The sequence below is a fragment of the Atractosteus spatula genome, chromosome 11, assembly GCF_055471065.1.
Source record: "Atractosteus spatula isolate fAtrSpa1 chromosome 11, fAtrSpa1.hap1, whole genome shotgun sequence".
NCBI classification, from domain to species: domain Eukaryota; kingdom Metazoa; phylum Chordata; class Actinopteri; order Semionotiformes; family Lepisosteidae; genus Atractosteus; species Atractosteus spatula.
Genome location: NC_142716.1, coordinates 41,020,626 through 41,042,111, shown reverse-complemented (window position 1 = coordinate 41,042,111; position 21,486 = coordinate 41,020,626).

The following is a 21,486-nucleotide window of genomic DNA, read 5'->3' as shown; positions in this document are numbered from 1 at the left end:
TGAAAGGTGGTTTGAAAAAGAAGGAGAGCGGCGTGTTTGTAAGATGGAGAGGATTCCGTCTTTAAGCGTTCTGGATATGGTTGGAGAATACTAAAATATTGTATCTGACACACCCTTATAACAATTTATAAACGTCCTTCCTAGAATATAATGCGCATGGAACCTAAAATCCTAAACACAGAGAAAGGAAGCCGTCGGGTTTTGCATAATGTACATCATAGTGCATGATCTCTATACTCTTGTCAGTTTTTCAATGATCTGTATTCTAATCAAATAACTTCACACCATATATACAAAGTAATGCTGAAACATGCATCGCACATTAAAATACTATTCACGTCTACCACTAATTGTATAATAATATGAAGAAACAATAATAATCGACATCTTTTGGATTTCTGACCGTACCTAGAAACGGTTTACTGGATTGTAACGCAGTAAAGAATAACACGTGAACATCTTCGTTTATCAAAATTGTCCGATTATAGACAAAGCAATAAAAGGACTAACGTGTTACGCTATGGTTTATGAAACACTATATGTCGCGCATGTTTAGTTTAATGTTTTTGAACCGCATCTCACATTTCAGTCTGAGCTTACTCTATTTGGAACAAGCATATGTCCACCAAATCTGAAAAGCACCCCGTCCCTAACAGAATCCATACCCGATTTTGAATGCAGCACAAATGTCTGCAGCGGCGCAAGGTTTACAAACCTAGGTACCCAGAATACACCATGAGGCTCGGTTTATTATGGAGGTCACGGTGAGCAAAGCCTAAGTTTAAAATACTTCAAAACCAGCGGCAGAAAGATCCCAGACAATTGAGCGACCATGGCCATATCACCTGACCCCCCCTAATAAAGAATGCAAAGACTAAAAATTCGTTATTCACGAAGCGTTTGGGCTGCGATTTTTCAAGGGGATTCATGTGGCATGCAGACATGTGCTTTTTTTTTTCGGTGACATCATCAGTGGCGTCTGGCCAGTGACCTATGCGAGCAAGGACTGTTTGTAAACACAGAAGAAGGCTATGGGGGTGGGGCATGTTTAACTGAGCAATCAGCACCTAATGACAAGAGATTACCAGGTGCTAGATACCGCTCTGCGTTGGGAACGTAGTGTGTTCCAATTCAGGAAAAAAAGGCTTCTCCATACTTTAACCAGTACTTGGGGTTGCACTGGATTAACCAGTTTTACGCAAACACGGTTGATCTCAAAGAATAACAGTTTCTTTACACAACACATCTTTCTCTACACATCAAAGAAATCCATGCTTTGCTCTCTTAAGAATTCAGCTGTATTTGTTTTTTGAGATGCATGAATCGAAGTCGGAAGCGTTAAACAACGTTTGTCGTTAAACCATGACGTTTTCACTTTTTGGACTCCCCGAGTGAAAAAAAAAAATCGGACAAGAGGCCGCTTTGAATTTAGATCATGGTTTTGCTTTGTAGTTCTTACTGAAAATTTCGGAAATACACTTTAATGAAATAAAACAGAAAAATATTTTTAACACTACACATCATGTCAACCCTAGAAATGAGATCAAAGCAACAAAACATTTCATTCTTGAGCAAACGGTAACGGTAACCTTTGATAAGAATACAGTTTTGTGTGTGTGTGCTGTTAAAAGAGTTTTAAATAGATCAATTGCATAACAAAACACAAAAGTAAGATTTTAGGCAAAAACAAACAAACGAGTCAAACATGATAAGAAATATAACGTTTACATAAATTAGCAAACGTTGCAGGAAATAACGATTTACGTTTCATATAGTGTCAGAGTGCAGAAATTAATTTTCGATCTGATTGCGTTAATTTGAGATTAAGGCGATTAAAACTAATGCGAATTTTGGGTAGCAATTGTAAAGAGGTAAAACTGGTAAGCGATTGTTAAAAACACAATGTAAGTCTTGTAAAACCAATTGTGGAGTCCCATATTCAGATGTTTTATTTTTAATAAAACAACAACGTACTGTATTGGAATCATGTCTTAACCAAAGGAGACCAACAACAATATAAAAGTATCAACAACAAATCTACAACTTGGAGAACTTTCACAATTAAAAAGGTAGATAGGTATGTTTCACAGTTGAGTCACAACAGCTCATTAAGTTAGAGTTTACCATGGTTTCCATGGTTGTAAACAGACAGAGAGTAAGTGACTCCCATAAGGTACAAAAGTACAACAGAAATGTCTGCAGCAGGGACCTCAAACCCACCACTTATTAACCCAGAGACTTATTCCCCACACTATGCTGCCCCTAAACAGTTAATGAGAAAATAATTAAAATGAAGGAAAGAAAAATAATTGTTGCAAGCAAAAACATTTAAACCAGCACATACTGTAGGTATACACAAAAATCTCTCAATTTTCTAACCGTTTCATCCAGTTCAGAGCCGAAGGGGAGCAAGAGTCTATCCTGGCAAGTCTAACTGATGTCTTGTTACACAAGCAATGGGCACAAGGCGAGATACACATTGTTTGGGATGCCAGAGACAATTTTCCCAGAGGTCAGTTTACCTAATAGTATGTCTTTGGACTGTGGGAGGAAAATGGGGCAGCTCTAGGAAACCCATGTGAACACAGGGGTAACATACATCCACACAGTTAGCACCCTAAGTCCAGAATTGAATCCAGGGCTCCAGAGCTACAGGGCAGCAATACTAACCACTGTGCAACCTTGATGCCCAGTATCCAAAAATAAATGACAAAATGCTGTACAGTAACAATAAGTAAAGTAAGTTCAGTATTCTAACAATCCCAAAATGAATAGCGCTTCTAAGTGAGAAAGGCACTGAAATTCCCAGGATAACAATACCAAGCAGTTAATCAAACATGACACGTGTGTTTTTGGATGGCAGAAGGAAACTGGAGGATTTGGTATAAACACATGTGAACGTTGAGAGAACATAAAAGCTCCACACAGGCAAGCACCAAAGCAATGCCTGGACCCTGAAGCTTTGAGGCAGTAGTGCTGACTATCAAGCCAATCAAGTGCTGCCATGTGTACCCTGTATTGTTAAGCAATGAAGTGCCACAATGTGGTGTTGACAACACCTCATCCCCCGATGGCTTTTCAAATAGTGGAATTTGCCCTCTGTAAGATAAACAGGAAACCCATGTTTTGATCCCACTGTGGGCTAGAGTTTGATCATCCCCACCCATATTCCTGCCTGCCAATCGCTCTCCTCCCTTCCTAGGTTTGCAAGTGAAGCCACAAACAAAACAATTGTTTCCTGTTCTCTTTTCAGCTCCACCCCACTATACACACGGCTTATACTGATCTAATAACTAGGTCAAGGTTTAGATTTGGAGCCATAAACCATTTCTGAGCACATATGTATGGTTACAGCTAGCGGTTTTACTTAATCAGATTCTTAATGCAGTGAAGTCCTGCTGATAATGGCTTGCATTGCAATTTGCCTAATAGATCAGTTGATCTGATTGTCAGTTTGATAGGAATGAAAGTCTTCTTTAAAATTAAAATAATGCTTTAACAGATGATGATTTATTAAAGTATCATATTCAATTATTATGGCCTTATTTTTGTGACAATTAGCGACAGCAACCCTGTCTGATAACTAAAATAACTTGCAACCTATTTATTTTGTTTTCCATAGATTCCGACAGAGATTCGCTCTGATAACTGACAGGACACAGATTCCATAATGACCTACTATACGTCTCATGAGACAAACTAGAGGATACTAATAGAATGGCAGAATACAATGAACTCCTTTGTTATATATATATATTCCATATTATACTTATGTATTACACAGAGCTCTTTGGGCTATTTGTGCAAGTGGGATGCAGTTTGGTCATTAAATACAATTATCCAGCTATCCATTTTCCAACTGCTTTATCCAGTACAGGGTCACAGGGGAGCCAGAGCCTATCCCGTCAAGCAACAGGCGTAAGGCAAGATACTGTCTGGATGGGACTCCAGTGCATCGCAGGGCATATACAGGCACAAGCACGCAAATACTCATACCGGGACCAATTTTCCCAGAAGCCAATTAATCCACCAGAATGATTTTGGACTGCGGGAGAAAACCGGAGCACCTGGAGGACACCCATATAAACATGGAGAGAACATACGAACCCCAGGAAATTAACTCAGTGCTGTGAGGCAGCAAAATTAACCAGTGTGCTGCCATTCTGCCCTAAATACAATCATAAAAGAGTTTTGATCATGTGAAACCCATCAGAAATGTCACAGACCAAATTTGAAATGGCAGACACAACTGCTGCTTTCTTATTTAGTATGTCAGAGCATCTCCTAGAGTGAATGTCTGTATTGATTCAGTATCTCCAAAAAATCAAAATAGATCAAAGAAAACAGGGTTAAGAAACCCATTAGGGAACTAAGATCATATTGTGGTAGGCTTTGAATCATACTGTGAAACAATACAAATAGTTTCCAAAAGTGGCTTACAATTTCAGAGTAAAAGAATGGTATGTTGAGGATCAGTTGAGGATGGATTTAATTATTTTAAAGATGCAAAGAACACACTCATCCCAAAAGTTGTTAAAAGCTTGAAAGCAGTGGCTTAAATTGATTACTAAATCAGTTAGGACAAATGTAAGACAACAAAAAGCACTGTATTGTACAATAATATAAATAGACAACACCATATATTAACGAAAAGGAGTAAAATGAAGTACAATTGCAAATAAAAAAGGACATTAGAAGAGTCAGGAGAGATAGATAGAAAACAATATTGAGAATAGAGGCTAAAAGAACTGCTCTTTTTATTTTATATGTATGATCTAGGTTTGGTATAGTCAGTAGATTAGTGGAATTAAAATTAGATACCAAAACAGGAAGAAGCAAAAGAAATTCAAAAAAATACCTGGCAGATGATACGCAATGTAGAGAAGTTGAAAGTGTACTTACCTGCAGATAGGATAACATAAACTGTAAGACTTCCATCACATATTAGATTAGGAAGAACGAGTTTAAAACACCTATAAAAAGAGTTTGGTGTTTCTTCTGACATTATTGTTCTATTCTAGAAAATGTGGGGAAACAATAAAAAAGTCATATAAAATAACGAAATGTCAAGATTTACAGTATAGTCTAAATTACAGGATTCAAATCAAGGGATGTCAAATTTGTTCAACACCTCATTTAGGATATTTTGTCAAAGACATTGCAGCTCCGAAATCAGTCCAAAAACAATCAATATTGTATATTCACAGAATAATAGCAATGTCCTACTCTGATAGGCTAAAATAAATACATCTTTTTTGACATTGATCACAGAAGATTACAAGGGGACCTGATTAAATAATTCATAACGCTCAAAAGCACTGAAAGGTTTCTGGGAGTCTGGAACAAGCTATCGTGCCCAGTTATTGAAGCTGAAACTCTGAATTCTTTAATGAAACGGATGAATGTGATCATTTGATCAGTTAGGTATAAACAACAACAAAAAAAGTGTTTAACTGGGCATTTTTAGGTGTATACCTTTTATATAATTACGTCTTCAGAAGACAAAAGAAACAATGCCAAATGTGAATGAATGCAAAATTATACACTGTTACAAGATAATGGGTCACAGAAACCACAAACAGTAATGTAATTGTGATGTTAAACTACTTTGGAACACAGAGACTGTAGCGGAAAATATTTGGACAAAATACTGGATTAATGAAAAAAAATCACTAACTAATTTGTGAGAAACATACAAAAAATAATGCAATGTTTCTGGGTTTTCATTTTATGCCTGTGGAAAGTGAATCCATACAGTTAATATTTTCTTAAATATTCATTATAGGTGTACTGTAGTAATTGCTATACATCTCTATAAATTACTATATACATTACAGTTAAATATTAACTATGGTATGTTTTATTTACACATAATTATCTCAGCACAGAATAGTTTTTGAGCCAGAAGTGAGCTCATCTTTATGGTGTTTTAGTGATGACTGTGTGTGTGTCCGATTCCTTTGTTGAGTTCTCCAGTATGTCTGATCCAACTTGGGACTTAAGAGGAAATAATGCAAAAAGGAAATGGAATTACACAATGCAACTAACATGAACTGATTATTCTTAATTTGATAGTACTGACTCTTCTTAATTTTGGGGTAAGATCATAGAGAAATAGGGGTGGATTCTTCTACTGTATAGTACTGGGTTTTCATAAACAACATTTTGATTTATTATATAAAACAATCATTTATTATATAAAATATTTTTTCTGGTTCCACATCTTAATCACTCCAGTGCTGGTTTTATATGTGCAAGTGTGAAGCTCCCTGCTGTTCCCTTGCCTGAAAAGAATACAGATTTGAAATGCAAAGTACAGTACAACACAACCAACATCAAACTTTAGAGCTGTTCCTTCCTCAGACCACACAGTTGAGAAACAATTACGGAGGCATTAAGGATATTTGAACAAAAGACAATTGCCTAAGTCCAGAAATAAGACTACGTAAATAAGATTCTAAAAGAAGCAAGTAGATTTGATCAGGGAAATACAGCATTCTATAGAGAGGTTTATCTTTGTTTCAGTGTTCAAAACCATTTCAGACCAAAACCATTTGAACAACATCATTATTCATCATAGAAATTAACATTCAGTTTACAAATCATTCCCCAGGAAAATGCAATTTAGGTGTGCTCACTTTTTATGCCATGAATTTGAAAATTGAAATAATGATATTTATTAATAAGAATAACAGAATTGTATTTTATACATTTAATTTTTTACTTTTAAAACTAGTTTGATTTATTATATATTATAATTTTACACATTTTATTACATAAAAGATTTATCAAAGAACTCTTAATATAAGTTCTTTTTATACTTAGAATAAAAGTATTGCACTTTCTAATTGTTTGGTGAAGAAGCATATTATATCTATTAAGATTAAGTCTCCGATCAAAGGTGATATGTGAAATTCTATTTAGAATAGGGGATTTTGAAATTTTTTTTTATAGAGTTGTGGGTATCTGGAAGGGGCTTCCCAGGTGGTTGAGGCCCAAACTCTGAGGTACTGCTAGAACCTGTTGGACAACATTTCAGATATACTTGCACGTAGCTTCTAAACTACCTAACAAGCAATATGGCCAGTGCCTGTTTGCAGTCTTCATTATGCGTTTAGAATAATAGAAGGATTCTTTTTAAAACAGGTTGTGGTTAAACCTTAAGGAAACTATCTGAGTAATTCTTACTTTACTTTATGTAGAAGCAGTTAAAGGCAGCCCAACATTGTTTTCAATGTTTAAGGCAAATGTATAGAGAGAATAATGATAGTTCATAGCGTTATGTTGTGCCCTTTGTCTTTCAGAGGGAAACTATAGCCAGATACTCCTTCAATGGCAGAAGAAAGCACAGAAAGAGAGTGACTGAGGGAGCTGCCAGACTTGTACTCTTCCAGAATGATAATTGCAAGCTGTGCAGTGCCCTTCATGTCTGCCAGCTGTACCACAGAAAAGGAAGAGTATTCTTTTACATCAGTTGATTAGTTTTGTGCTCCATTCTCTTTACAACACAGTCTTTAGTAACCATGTGAACTGGAAATAGCACAGCCTGTTGCTCTACAGAATGAAGGTGCATGTTTTTAACCCTTTATATATTTGCATCATATTTTAATAATGCAACATTTAGAACAATAGCCTTTATTACCCAACAATAAATACCACTGGATTTACAAAATGAACACCGGAAAGAAAATACCACACCTTTATTGTTACATATAAAATTTGTGGGGGCAATAAAATACAAAAAACTATCATAAGCTAATATACACTAATCTCAGAAACACCTTTTTTAGTCTCTAACTGTATTGAGAATTTGAAAAAATATGAATAGTGATAAAATGTTTTGTTTCCATTTGAATGCCAGCAATATGTTTATATTTCTATACAATATTATCAATTTCTGGGGGAAGTGTCACTCATTGGCGGCTTGGAATTTGTATAAAGGAGTGTTGTGAGTTTACCTGAGGTGATTTCCCACCGATTGCTGGGGCTAGCCCATGCGTGCTCATTGTAGTTCATGTCCCAAGAATGGTCAAACTATTGTCAGTCTTTCTGTCTGAGAGCTGCACAGTTTTCACAGAAAACTGAGGTACATCAACCTCAAAGTTAGACTGAGAATTGAGAACCTCAAATTGTTAGATGTTTTCTGTCTAACACACATTAACGTTTGCAGTAACCAGTTCCAGACAGGCTAAATATGTTAACCTGCTCTCCAAATTAAATAGCTCTTGAGAACCTCTCCGGTGTATGCAAAGCGCATTTGCATCCGATCAATCTAGCCGATCCGATCAATCTTATTCAGGGTGTGTCTTTTTACCGATTTCCTCTTCATACAGTACATAACTTCTCCCATATATATTTAAACATATACACGTGAATGTATAAAGCAAAATATCTTCTTTTCTGGATGAATGTATTTGCATGATTCTTAAAACCATAATAAAACATCGAGCAGGCTTATTAAGCGTTTGAAATCCAACTGGATAAATTGACGTACATGGTGATCAACACAACTGCAATAAAGGTTAGGTTTTCGGATCAGCTCAGTGAATGGTGATGAGGCAGCGCCATCTAGTGTTCTATTTGAAAAAGGCACCAAGGCAGATCAGTGAAGTTCCTCATTCAGACCGCTAGTACTTCTATCCATCCATTTTCTTAACACTAATACAGGGTTGCATGGGAGCCCAAGCACAGGCAAAATGCAGGATATACCTTGGACAGGACGCCATAGGTTCTTGAAACAGGACAAAATGGAAATACACACAATTTAACATGTATAATATTATTGTGTATTGATGTTAAAGAATTGCTTAATTGTTCTAAAATAGTAAATTTTACTAAAAGGGAACCTATTGGAACAATACATGTTTATATTGAATTTATGGTTAACTATCAGTTGGGCTGTGCTTTTTATTTTTTTCACAATAAAGTACTCAAAATATCTAGAAAGTTAAATTAGAGGTCTATAAAATTGTGTGACTAGATCTGATTCAGGATCTGTTAAAAACAAACCAAAAAATCACCACAATATATGTATGTAAAAGCATATACGTATGTAAAAGCAGGGTACATTCACTCGGGTCCAATAATATTCCTCTTGAACTCTACACTTCTAATCCTTATGGGTTTTTTTTAGACTAGGAAAGGCTACACACAGACTTCTTCATTAAATGAAACACTGCAGTTTGTCAAAAATGAGTAGGATGAATCATAGTCATTAAGCGAACATTTCTCATATTATCCTTTTTTGTGAGGATGTTGAGAAGGAAATAAAAATATTCCTGGGCAAAGAGGTTTTCAATTTGCTTCACAGATTGAAAGCTGATTTATACAGTCGGTGTACCCCACCTACAGTTCTGACTATGTAGGGTATGCTAAAAAAAGCAGGATATGTTCTTTTTTTTTGTTTAGACTTGCTCAAATCTATAAAATAAATAAAACAAAACAAATAAATTGTTGTACTTGTGAGATTTTGAAAGACACAAGGCTTAGGGAGAGTTGTCAGTACTTTCATTCTGCCCATTTGTGCTGCATTTAAAGAAACAATTAGTCCCAACTGATATCCCATACTATTATAATTATGTAAAGAAAAAAATAAAAGAATAACAAAAACAAACTGTATCGTAAATATTGTTATTTCGTAGATTAATGTTTACATAAGGGTGGTACAGTGGTGCAGTGGTTAGCATAGCTGCCTTGCAGGGTGTGTGCTGTGAGTTAATTTCTTGACTTGCATGGAGCATCTGTGTTCTCCTTGTGTTTGTATTGGGCTCCTCTAGAAGGTGTAGAAACTGCTTGAATTTACGTAGGACAAAAGACCATGATATAATTAATTTAGGATACCAGGGTAAAAGCCCCTATACCTCTACTCTACTCTTACAAACAATGCACTTGGATTTTTAATGACCAGGTAGTCAGGAACTTAATCCAGAGGACCTCCTAGAGCAGTGGTTCCCAATCCTAGTCCTGGTGACTGAAACCTGTTGGTTTTTCATTCCATCCCACCTTAATTAGATAATCGAAGCCTTCATTGATCTAAGAAGTTGCTTCAGAGGAATATCTGCATTTTGTTTCTAGTCACAGGACTGGGATTTTATCTCACTTACAAAATAGAAAGGTTAAAACTTCAACATGTTCAGGAATTAGGACCAATCAGTTCCAATTAATCTTATTATTAAGTCAACGGAGGGTTCGATTGTGTCACTGAGGGCTCGGCTGGAACAAAAACCAACAAGTGTGTGGGTCACCAGGACCAGGACTAGGAGCCACTGTACTAGAGTATGGATTCCCCGGTCACCTGGCCAGTATTGGGGCAGTGGAAATTGTGATCTAAAAGGAAGAGTGCCACCTTGTGGTCCTCCAGCACCACTTGCGTCACCCTCCTTTTTCTTGGGAGATCTCCCAGTACTTGTTAGACAGTCTTGTTAGACAACTCACATCTGAAGCAGGCTAAAAGATGGTAAAACAGCTGTGACTGCACACCTAAGACATTTCAGAGAATCAGAAAGGTTGACCACCATCACTTTGCAGGAAAAGATCACAATACAAATACTTAATACATATAAATGCCATTAAAGTAATTTAGTAAATAAAGTGTAAATGTCTGAATTAAATCCAGACCTAGAAGACACACTGAATCATAATATAAAAAACACAAGAACATATATTTGATAAGGAACAACTAATAGGTTTATTCCATGCTGAAAAGAGAAGAAAGAAAACACAATGTTTTGGCCATGGAGCGTTCTTCAGGTGTATATAATATATATAAATATATCAAATATATTTGATATATTTATATAAAATATAAGACAATATAAAAAGATACAAGCAGAAGCATTAATGTTTGCTTTTAGAAAATGAGAGGATCTTTCCCATTCTTTTACCTAATGGTGTGAAGTTGGGGTTAATAGCTCATAATATAAGATAATAAGATCATTTATGATAATACGTTAAATTAGTTATTTATTATGTTGTTATAAATCAGTTTATTTTAAAGTACACAGTAATATCTTTGTGAATTTCTCTGTCTGTACTGTTATTTTAAAAATCGTCTAGAGTTTGGAAAATTCAGTGGCAATTGAGAAGAATTAGGTGAGAATATTAAATTTACAATTGGCTTCTAACAGCAGGTGTCGCAATGAGCTACACGTTTTCAGCTGAAAGGCTCTGATTCATAAAGCAAGGTCTTTTTAATTAAATGGCAAATCAAAAAGTATGTGACAAATATGATTGATTAATACAGCCAATAGTCACAATTATTTAATTTTGTGAGAGATTTGCCATTTATTGAGTTTTCAAATGCATTTAATATATTTGTGAAAAGTAATTGTTAATCAACTTCAAAGCAAAACATTTTTAATATTTCTTGTGAGCATGTTTTCAATTTGAGATCGTGACTAATCATCCTTTATACAAATAAAAAAAACTCAATGAACAAAAATTCTAGAGCATGAAAACTGATGTCATGATACCTTCTGTATAAGATGACCATCAACAACTTTTAAGTTTTTTACTGTCTTTTAGTCTTCTTGTAGTTGCAGTGTTTGTAGTGATTGTAGTGCAAATCACAGAGGAAAAGGGAGTTTATAAAATATTACTGAATTTGCTCTACTGCTATTGTACCGTGTACTTTTTCAGCTTAAAAAAAAGAGTTACATTCACTCTAATTTCTTTATTCAGAATGCATGCAATAATATTTACTTTTCATTTTCAGATTTGAAAGCTAACAGCTGTTAATCACCAAATGTCTAAGTGTATCTGTAGCACTATTGGTGTATGGTTTCAATTGAGGAGTTTTGAAATGACCTCAAAGATGTGGAAAAAATGCCATTTTCCTCAAAACATTCAGTGGTGTAAACATCTGCCTGTGTGTCAAAAGAACCCAGCTCAAGATGAAGGTCTTATACATAGATTGAGGGAAATAAGTATTTTCCATACAAGAAGTCTAACACTGTAATTGCATTGGAAAGCTTTTACTGTCCATTTAGGAATTTTATTGTGCTTCTAGTGAACTGCTAATGCTATTGCAGAGAAATACCACATCATCCCAATGGGACTTTGAAACATTTGCAAATATTGTTTACTGAGAAATGCCTCATTTCACTTAACCCTTGCACAACACAAAAAAAAACATTGGGTACTGAAAGGAAAAAAAAACTTTAATTCTTAAATTGTAAATGATCACTCACTAATGATCCTCTATGTTCAGCAGCAAAGAGACTCCTTAGTGTTACTGGAAAGAGCTTAAATAAGAATACAAAGTCACCTTTTGGATCAAACAGTTGGTTTTGGAATACACTTTCCAAGTAATGGGGAAAAGGCCACATGGGATCAATCTTTATCATTCTGTTATCTGGCGTGCGAGTGAACCTCTTTTCTGGTCCCAGAGAAACGTTTAGAGTTCTGCCTTCCATTCTATCAGAACTCTAAATAACATCAATGTATCAATTATTTACTTGTATTAATAAGCACTATTTTCACATCTTTAGTCATTGAGAAAAGTGAGCTCCCAATAAAAGTATTATTAAAATTTTCTGTCAAGGACAAATGAACATGAAGCATGTCATTTTTAGTGGTGGTAGAATTTAGTTCTTTGTAACTTTATTTTTAATTGGTGATCATATTTCTAAAAGAAACAACAAATACAGTACGACACTTTTAAGCACTGTGAAAAGAAGATATTGTTTAAAATGTGGTAGTTCACACTTCTTTATACTAAAATAAGTTCCTGATACTCTCTAGGCAGTGCAGGTGTACTGTTTTAACCTTAACTTTAACTTGCAAAACTAAAGATAGATCAGATACATTTAGATGTGATTTGCATTTACCTGTTTTACAAAAGGGCTTTCACCCATTTCTCAGTGTTGGAATGTGAATTTAAAAACTATAGTTCAGTCTGTTTTGGGAGCTGGTTCTTTATTATTTTACACAGAGGAATTCAGATGTACTGTATACAATATTCTTGACTGTCATTCTCAATAGATGAAGATGAATCTAGTGGAGCTGCCATAGACTGACTACAGCACTATATATATGAAACTTCCAATTTGATGAAGCTGAAGGAAATATGTGGAAATAATTGAATAGAAATTCCACCTAAAAGATACAGTACCCAGAGCTGAAAAAATAACTATTGATTGCAATGAGTAAGAGGAGAACCCAAAGGCAGGGTATACAGAACTATATGTGATTGATTTTAACTTCAAATAATATAGTTTTGATTATATAACTGATTTACAAAAATGTTTTTTCTTTGTTTCTGTAAAACATAATATCAGTCATTACTAATGAACACATAACGGTATTCATTAATTAAAACAATGTTTTGTGGGGGTCAGTTCAAGTACTTTTGCAAAGGAAGTCTACATGAGTAAATACGACTGTTTACACAATTTTTGACGCTCAATAGCATCGCTGTGATCACGCCAATTAAAAAAACTTTTTGGAAAGATTCAAATCTTATGAACACTTTTGGGATAGTGGTTAGCACTGCTGTCTTTCCTCCAGGATCCAGAGTTTGATTCCAGCATTGCTTATTAGTCAGTGTAGTGGTATGAAAATGATTAGTTCCAGCAGTATTGGATGTTTCTAAATTGCTCTGCATGTTGCTGGCTTTTCCTTTGTGTGCGTTTCCTTTTACCTCACAAAGACATGCTAAACAGGTTTCATTTATGCTTGAATTTCTTTTGTTTCTGTGTGGTTCTGTGATTAGGAGAGAGTTGTGTGGCATTCTGGATGGATTACTTTCGACACATACAGTATGACATTTTTTTAGGAGGGCTGAATCTACATTCTGTGATATTTTGAGCATTTGAAAGCCCTAAGGCATTTGAAGAAGGGGTGTGCCTGAAAATCATTACACTAGTTTCCATTGCTCATTTCCCAGAATTCCTTTTCCTTTTATCAGAAACCATACAGCACTTTTCTGTTTCCTCTTTGCCTTACAAAATGACTCTAACATTTCCATTAGCGTACTGTATATAAAAAATGCACCTTCTGCAAAGTGCTTACTTGTGGTCTTGCAGAAGAAAACAAGATGGCAAAGGCCTTATCTGGGAATTGAGAGTAATTACATAAATAGTGCGGTAAAGTACACATACAGCTGGTGCATTTTTAATGCAATTGGATGACATTTCCTTTCAATATCCTGTCATATACAGAGTAAATTCAATAATACTGCAATATAGAGCAGTTTTGACTCAATGTCAGTTATTTCCATCTATCCATTTTCTATCTGCTTTATCCAATACAAGGTCTTGGGGGACCCAAGCCTATCCCAGCAAGCAACGGGTTCAAGTCTATTGCAGGGCTCACACAGAAGCAAACAGACACTTACACTAGGGCCAGTTTTCCCAGAAGCCAATTAACCTACAGTATGTCCTTCGATTGTGGGGAAACTGGAGCACCTGGAGGAAAACCATGTAAACATTGAGAGATCACAAATACTCCACACAGATAGTAGCCCAGGAATTGGGCCCAAGGCCAAAGTGCTGTAAGGCAGCAATGCTAACCATCAATAGCTTATGTATTTTTATGTATTATTTATTTTCTCAGCAGATACCCTTACCAAGGCAACTTACTATATATATATAAAATACTTATGTGTAAGTATGAGGGTCAATAGTGAATGTACAGTAAGGTAAAAATAAAAGCTAGCATGAGCTCAAATACCAGCACTAGTGCTGCAAAAAAAAATAAATTAGTAAGAACTAAAATATAATATAGATACTTTGGATACAGTGCAGTAATGTAAACACTCTGTTGGTATGTATTTATTTATACAGAGAATAAGTGTAATCAGCAAATTATATGAACAGTTTGAGAATGAAAAATATGAGTACAATATAGTGTAAGAGCCATTGAAGAATATAGTCGAGCTTTGAGGGATTAGTACTTTAAGATGACCTTTGGAAGACATGTTTTTAGATATAATAGAACAATGAACACACACGCAGAGCAAAAACACAATGGACCTTGTGAAACTCTTCCCCTCCTTTTCAGCTGGTTGACTGCAGCAGCATATTTAAGAGAAAGAAAACAGGTGTGGGTACTGGAAGCTCTAGAAAAACTTCTGCTGGAAATACAAGTAAAACAGGAAAATTATTACACAACCTAAAACACCCATACTTACAAAATCTCTTAATTACTTTTTAAATCCTGGGGGATAACATCACAGAGCAGGAAAACAGTGTCATAAAACCAGAACTAACAGTGTCTTGTTTGATGGCATTATGTTGTTTCATTAATAATGATTCAGTTACTGTATGTCCAATTAACGTTGCTTACAAAGTATCTACAGACATACAATGAAGACTTAATAAGTATCAGATCCAAACCAGATTTGACAGGATACTCTTCTGTAAAGATCTGGTTCTTTCTCTCACTGTTCCCTCAGAAGGACATTAAATCTGAAGCAAAAAGTGCAATGATAAAAATCTGATAAAGGCAAGACTGTAAAACTCCTTATAACCTTCAGAAACCATTACAGATTAGTAATTGATTTACCATCATAATCTTAGAATCTGGTTTACTGACAGACAACTCAACTTAATTGTACAATTAATGATAATTGTTAATTAATTAAAACACATCTTACAATCTTACATCAAGAATTTTTGTGCTAAAAATGATTTCTTCCTGCTCTCCTAAACATTCAAATGTAATAGCTCTTTGGTAGTAACAATTGAACTATTCTAGGTTTAATAATGATTAAAACTATTTTAGATAATAATTATGAAGTCTGATTCCACCATTCAGTCACACTATAAAAACATTTTGTGGGCTTTTGAAGTGTTTTCATGGGCTGTTTATATGCTGCATGTTTAGGTGTAACTAATTTACATATGACCTTCTGTGAAGTCAAGCAGTATTTCAATACCTGGTGCAGTTTGCCATTGTCTGCCATGTGACATAAAAAAGGATCATATTGTGTTGTTCTGACCAGGCTCTCTAGATTTTTTTAATTCATTGTAGCAGATGGTTGTACTGTGAGCAAGGAAATGAGCCTTTAAATTAATTTAAAAATAAAATTTGCTAGAATGTGAGCAAGCACCATCATTTCCTGATGATCTCATGCCAGTTCAAGTAGTCATTAATCTTTAACTGGCTTATTCTGTTTATATTGTCAAAAAGGCATACAAAGACTATTATTCTTTTAAAAATAGCTGTTTTTAAAACATCCAGGGATCAACAGATCTCAATTCACCTCCTTGTTAATATTAAAATTAGAGGGTTTATCACCAACTTCAAAAGCAACTTAAATTTTACAGAGCTAATACATGGGATCCACATTTTATTCATGTAGTGCAAATTATTTCTGTGTTTTACATTTATGGAGAAACCCATTCATGGAGAAGATTTGATTTGAAGATCAATAAACAGAAAAGAAGATAAATTAAATCCCGGTCTTTATGATCAGTATCAGTTAAATATCCATTTTATTTTATTGATAACATGATAAAATTCTGTCCGCTGTGCTGTATTACATTTATTTGTTTCTAACCAGCAAAATTATGTACATGAATAGTACTGCACTTTCATATTTCAAAATTCAAAGAAATCCATGAATGATTTATCTATTACGTGAAAATAATATATAGTGAAAATTATTTGTCTTGTAATTTTTGGCCTTTTGCATGTCATTTTGTGACTTTGTGCTATCCTGCTCAGGAAATAGCATTTCATTATTGTCTACATCAGCTATTGGTATCGGGATCAGTTTTTCCATTACGACTTTAATACTATTTTTTCTTGTCAATACGCCAAAGTTAATTTCAGCCTGAAGTGAGCACATTTCAGTGGCATTCCTCCTTCTCTCAACCTCTCCTTCCAAGGAAATGGAACATCAAGTAGCACTTGCTCTGATGGTGTATCTCTTGTCATTATTTTACTGTCACATTTAAAACCTAATGCAAAAGAAAGATGTTTAATTTTTTAAATATTCAGATGCAGACTAAATAATGCAGCAAGACTCCGAGATATTGAAATGGTCTGTTATTATAATGCCAGTGAAAGAAAAATTTGCACTTTTTTTTATTTTAAAAACTATGTACTGTTACAAACTATTCCAATTAAAATAGTTCTAAACTCCAAGGTGGATTTTTCAAGTTGTCACTTGTTATGAATTTTCCAAAGTGTGTTATGTAACTCGTTTCAGGGCTACATTTTTTTACTCCATATGAATTTATCCAAAAAGCTGCAATAGTAAAAGAAAAAATCATGATCAATACTCACTTTTTAACTTGTTCTGTAATAACTGCTTTTTATTATATTTTCTTATTATTCCAAAGACTCTTATGATTCTAATTTGTACTGATATTTACACTGCCTTGCTCACATCTTTGCAAATTTCTCATGTTAGATCCTTTATGACCTGTAATGTAAATTAGGGTTGTTCCCCTTCAGTCTTGTTTGTTTTTTCTGTATAGCAGGTGTGGTGTTTTCACTCAGATCTATATAGTTTGTCACTCCCTTTCCAGGAAATCAGCAACAGCAAAGCTGTGTCTTTGCTATTGCTGTGTCTCGCTGTCTTGCTGAATGTGAGATTACGATTTGCATTAGAGTGAAACTACTTCAGAGCAAAGAGCTATTCTAAAACATAGGAAGACAAAGTGACAGAAAGAAGAAGACAGGTTCTTAACAGACAAGTAGAACTTTGTCTCCCCATGTTTGTTGCCAGCCACACAAAGAGGTTTTCTATTCTATTACTTTAATATATAGTACTAATGGGCTACTCTGAGGTGATAAAAGGTATGTATGTTAGACTGTGACTTTGACGTTAACAGGAAAATTAAATCCGTGTGGCAGACAAAGCTTTATACTGTATCCCAGAATCCAGTTAATGAAAGACGTCTATATTTGGGCTCCCATTTCCATGATTACTACCCAACTACATTAGTAATGACACTCAGACATTTTAAAAAAACAACTGAGAACATAAAGGAGCTCAAAATGGAGCATATTTATATGAGGTGTCAATGAGCAGTAGATTTTTACTCGTTAAAAGTCTGGATTAAGTCCCAGTCTTAATTCAATTTAAACTACAATTTAATACTGTTTTTCAAGCAAAAATAATTTCACAAGTCTAAATCAAACTTTAGGCAATCAATAGTCTTTTGACACAACATGTACCAGGACTGGAGGAATATTAGGAGGCAATAAACAAAAAGCTCAAATCTTATATACTGCATACTGTATATAAAATATAAATGTAGTTTATATATAGAAATAAAAAAGAAAACCGTAAGACCACAATTTACCTGTTTAACTGTAGTATCCTTCAAAAGCCTTACACTCTCCCATTGAAAATAATAAAAAATAGAACACACAAATAAAAACTAAACAATGGTACTCTAGTTAAGATTTAATGCACTGAATTTGCTTCAAAAATGGCAATTAGCTCTGGTTTCCTACTACAGGCTAAAGACATGCTGGTGGTTGGCTACTGGGAAAATTGGCCCTCATGTGAGAATGTGTGTGTGCCCTGCAGTGGATTAGCGTCCCATCCAGTGTGTACCCTGCCTTGCACCTTTTGACAATTATTCTTTCATAAATAACTCAGAGAAAGGTAAATGCCCTCTAAAAACTAATTCCATAGACATTGAGAATTAGATCAGGTGAACAGCTTGTCTCTAGGAATTGGCTAATAATGAAAGTAGAAACTTCATCTTGTCACAGCCTCTTCCAATAAGACTGGAGAACTATACAGATCTGATAGAGCCACTGAAATCCCTGTGCTCAATCATTTGTTGTTTCTCAGCCTGCAGCCGCACAGTAAGTCTGGAGATGCACCATTTACTCTCATGCCTAAGGCAAGCGGCCTTCACAGAGCACAGCTGATCCATATACCAATGGAAGTGTAGGAGATTTTTCTGCTTTTACAGTGTTGAGAAACACTAGTGATTACAATGACTAAAAGACAGGAACATTAATATCATTAAAGGTAAAATTCAAGTTATATGTATGTATTAAACCTGTGGTCTAAAGAGCACAGTTTTTCAACTAAAGTAAAATCCTCAGCCCAATTGAGAGTAAAGGAATATACAAGGGAAGGAATAATGCATTATATAATTCTCTTAAGACGATTAATAAGAGTTTGATTGCAAACTTGTATATTACGGTATATAAACTAGTGTATCACTGTTATGCTTTAACACAGTGTTCTTTTCTTTTCAAGCAGAAAACTTCCAAAAAAACGGAACACTCACAGAAACTAAGAAATTACATTAATGCATAAGATTTAACCTACTTCTGAGAGGCTGCAATTATTGTAATTCTTAGGCTAACCCCATTGTTGTTGACATATTTGGAATAAGCATAGAGGGATGGCCAAAATTCCTAACACAAAGTAAAAGCTGATTCATTATGAACAACATACTTACTCATATTGTAGTCCTTGGAAGGAATAAGGATTTTTAGAGAAAATACTTGTGCAGTAGGATTGGTAACATCAGATAATGGTTTGACAAATCCTGTTTAGCAAGTATCTGTTACTCTGGCAAAACGTTTTCAAAACCATTGCATTTAGAGTGGAAAGATAAATACAGTATATCTTAGTAGCAAATAGAGATGCAAATGTTTAAAAATACACGTTTTACTAGGCTGCAAACAGAAATAAGATCTATCAGTTTAGATTAATCTTTATTGCATCGTTTTGTTTTCTCTACAACTTGCTGTATGTCCTTACTGATAGCAGGAAAAGAAATTATTTAACTTTTGAAACACAAGAAAAAGGTAATACCAGAGTAATCTTATTAAATATTCTTGTTTTAGATTAGTTTTTTCCACACATATTTTTACATCTTTCTGATTGATAAATGTACCAGGAAGGGCTTTGATTAATGCAGCCATTGAATAAAATACTTTCAGAACACATGCTGATTCATAGAATGCCAACTGCTAACACTTATGTATTTTGACTCCTAATAAATATTGAGTAGAATAACATTCAGTAGAGAATTTAATTAAAACAATGAATAGTTATTTGGATACATTTTAGCTTCGAAGTTAAGAATATCCTTTTATTTTATGTTTAATGTTTAACTTCCCTCTCAGCATCTGAGCAGCCTCAAATTCACCACCTCTAATGTATCTCAAACTGGCAAATAAGGCTTGACTGCCTCCAGGCTTTGACAGACTGTGAATTCTTCATTTTAAATTATCAAAAAAATAAAAATAAAAATGTTTTCAAGCTCTAGATGAAAGAAGCTTCCTGTCACGCCACAAATATCCTTTTTTTCTGACAATAAAATTCAGTTTATCAACCAAAGAAACCTAATTCTCTCAGTGTAATATCCAAACAACGCTTAAGAACTATTAGTAAAAATAATTTATTAACTTTTATGGTAAGCGTTCTTAATTTCTTTTGAGTACTGTTGTATTAACATCTGCAGCTAACAGGAGTACTTTTAACATTCAGAGGTTCAGAAAACTAACACCATTTATTAAGAGGATTTTACAGTAAGATATTTCTAATATTTCAAAGTACCGTATTTTTCATGGTGTAAGATTAAACAAATTAACGTGAAGCATCTTCCTCTCTAATAAACACACACATTTGTAATTCTATATTTGTAGAGACTTCTTATTTACCATTCCACTCTAATGCCTATACTGTATATATGTGGTGACAAAAGACCTAAAACAAATATTTTTTGGCACTTTTTACATTTAAAAGAAAATGATTAGTTGTAAATAAAAACTGTTTACATTGTGGGAATACTCACACATCGCTTGTTTGTCAGGAGACACAATCTGTGACATTTTTTCAACAATTCTCTCCACAATTACTATAATACACCCATCAACCAAAACACACACACACATATTTGTGAATAACATAAGTGAGTGGTAAAGCTGTGTCACAGCTGTAACCCCCTGGTAAGACTGTCACCAGGTCCCAGAAAGTAAAGACCGTATAAAACACAGCTGGTATGTGTCTTCAGGATCTCTGTTTTGTATTGTTGACAGTTTATTTTCCAGTACTGCATACATGTTCAAAATGAAGCAAAAAAGAATGTTTGTTCTTCATTGAAAGTTAGGTGATATCAGCAACCTAAGAAAAAAGACAACATTTTTATGTACTCAGGATTTAGTGCACGATAATTGTGTTAAATAAATTGTATAATCAATAGGTATTATATTTAAAAATTGTTATGGCTTTTTTAGCATTAACTAATCTCATACTATCTGAAGGTATTGCTGAGATTTTGTTTTTAATGTCAGAGGAGCTTTAGTGTAATGCTTGAACTGGTGCATTTATGCAACTGTACGAAGAAAAATTGCATCTCGTTTTCCGTACTGACGTAAATTTGTTTTACTGGCATATGGAATTGCTGACTAAAAAGCTTAGCTTGTTCAAAGCATTATGTGACTAATATAAAGTATGTGTGAACTCAAATGAGGAAAGACACAAGCTCCTATTGTAGAAACAATTGACAATGACATAATTCAACTTGATTATCATTATTAATAACAGTAGATGTAAAA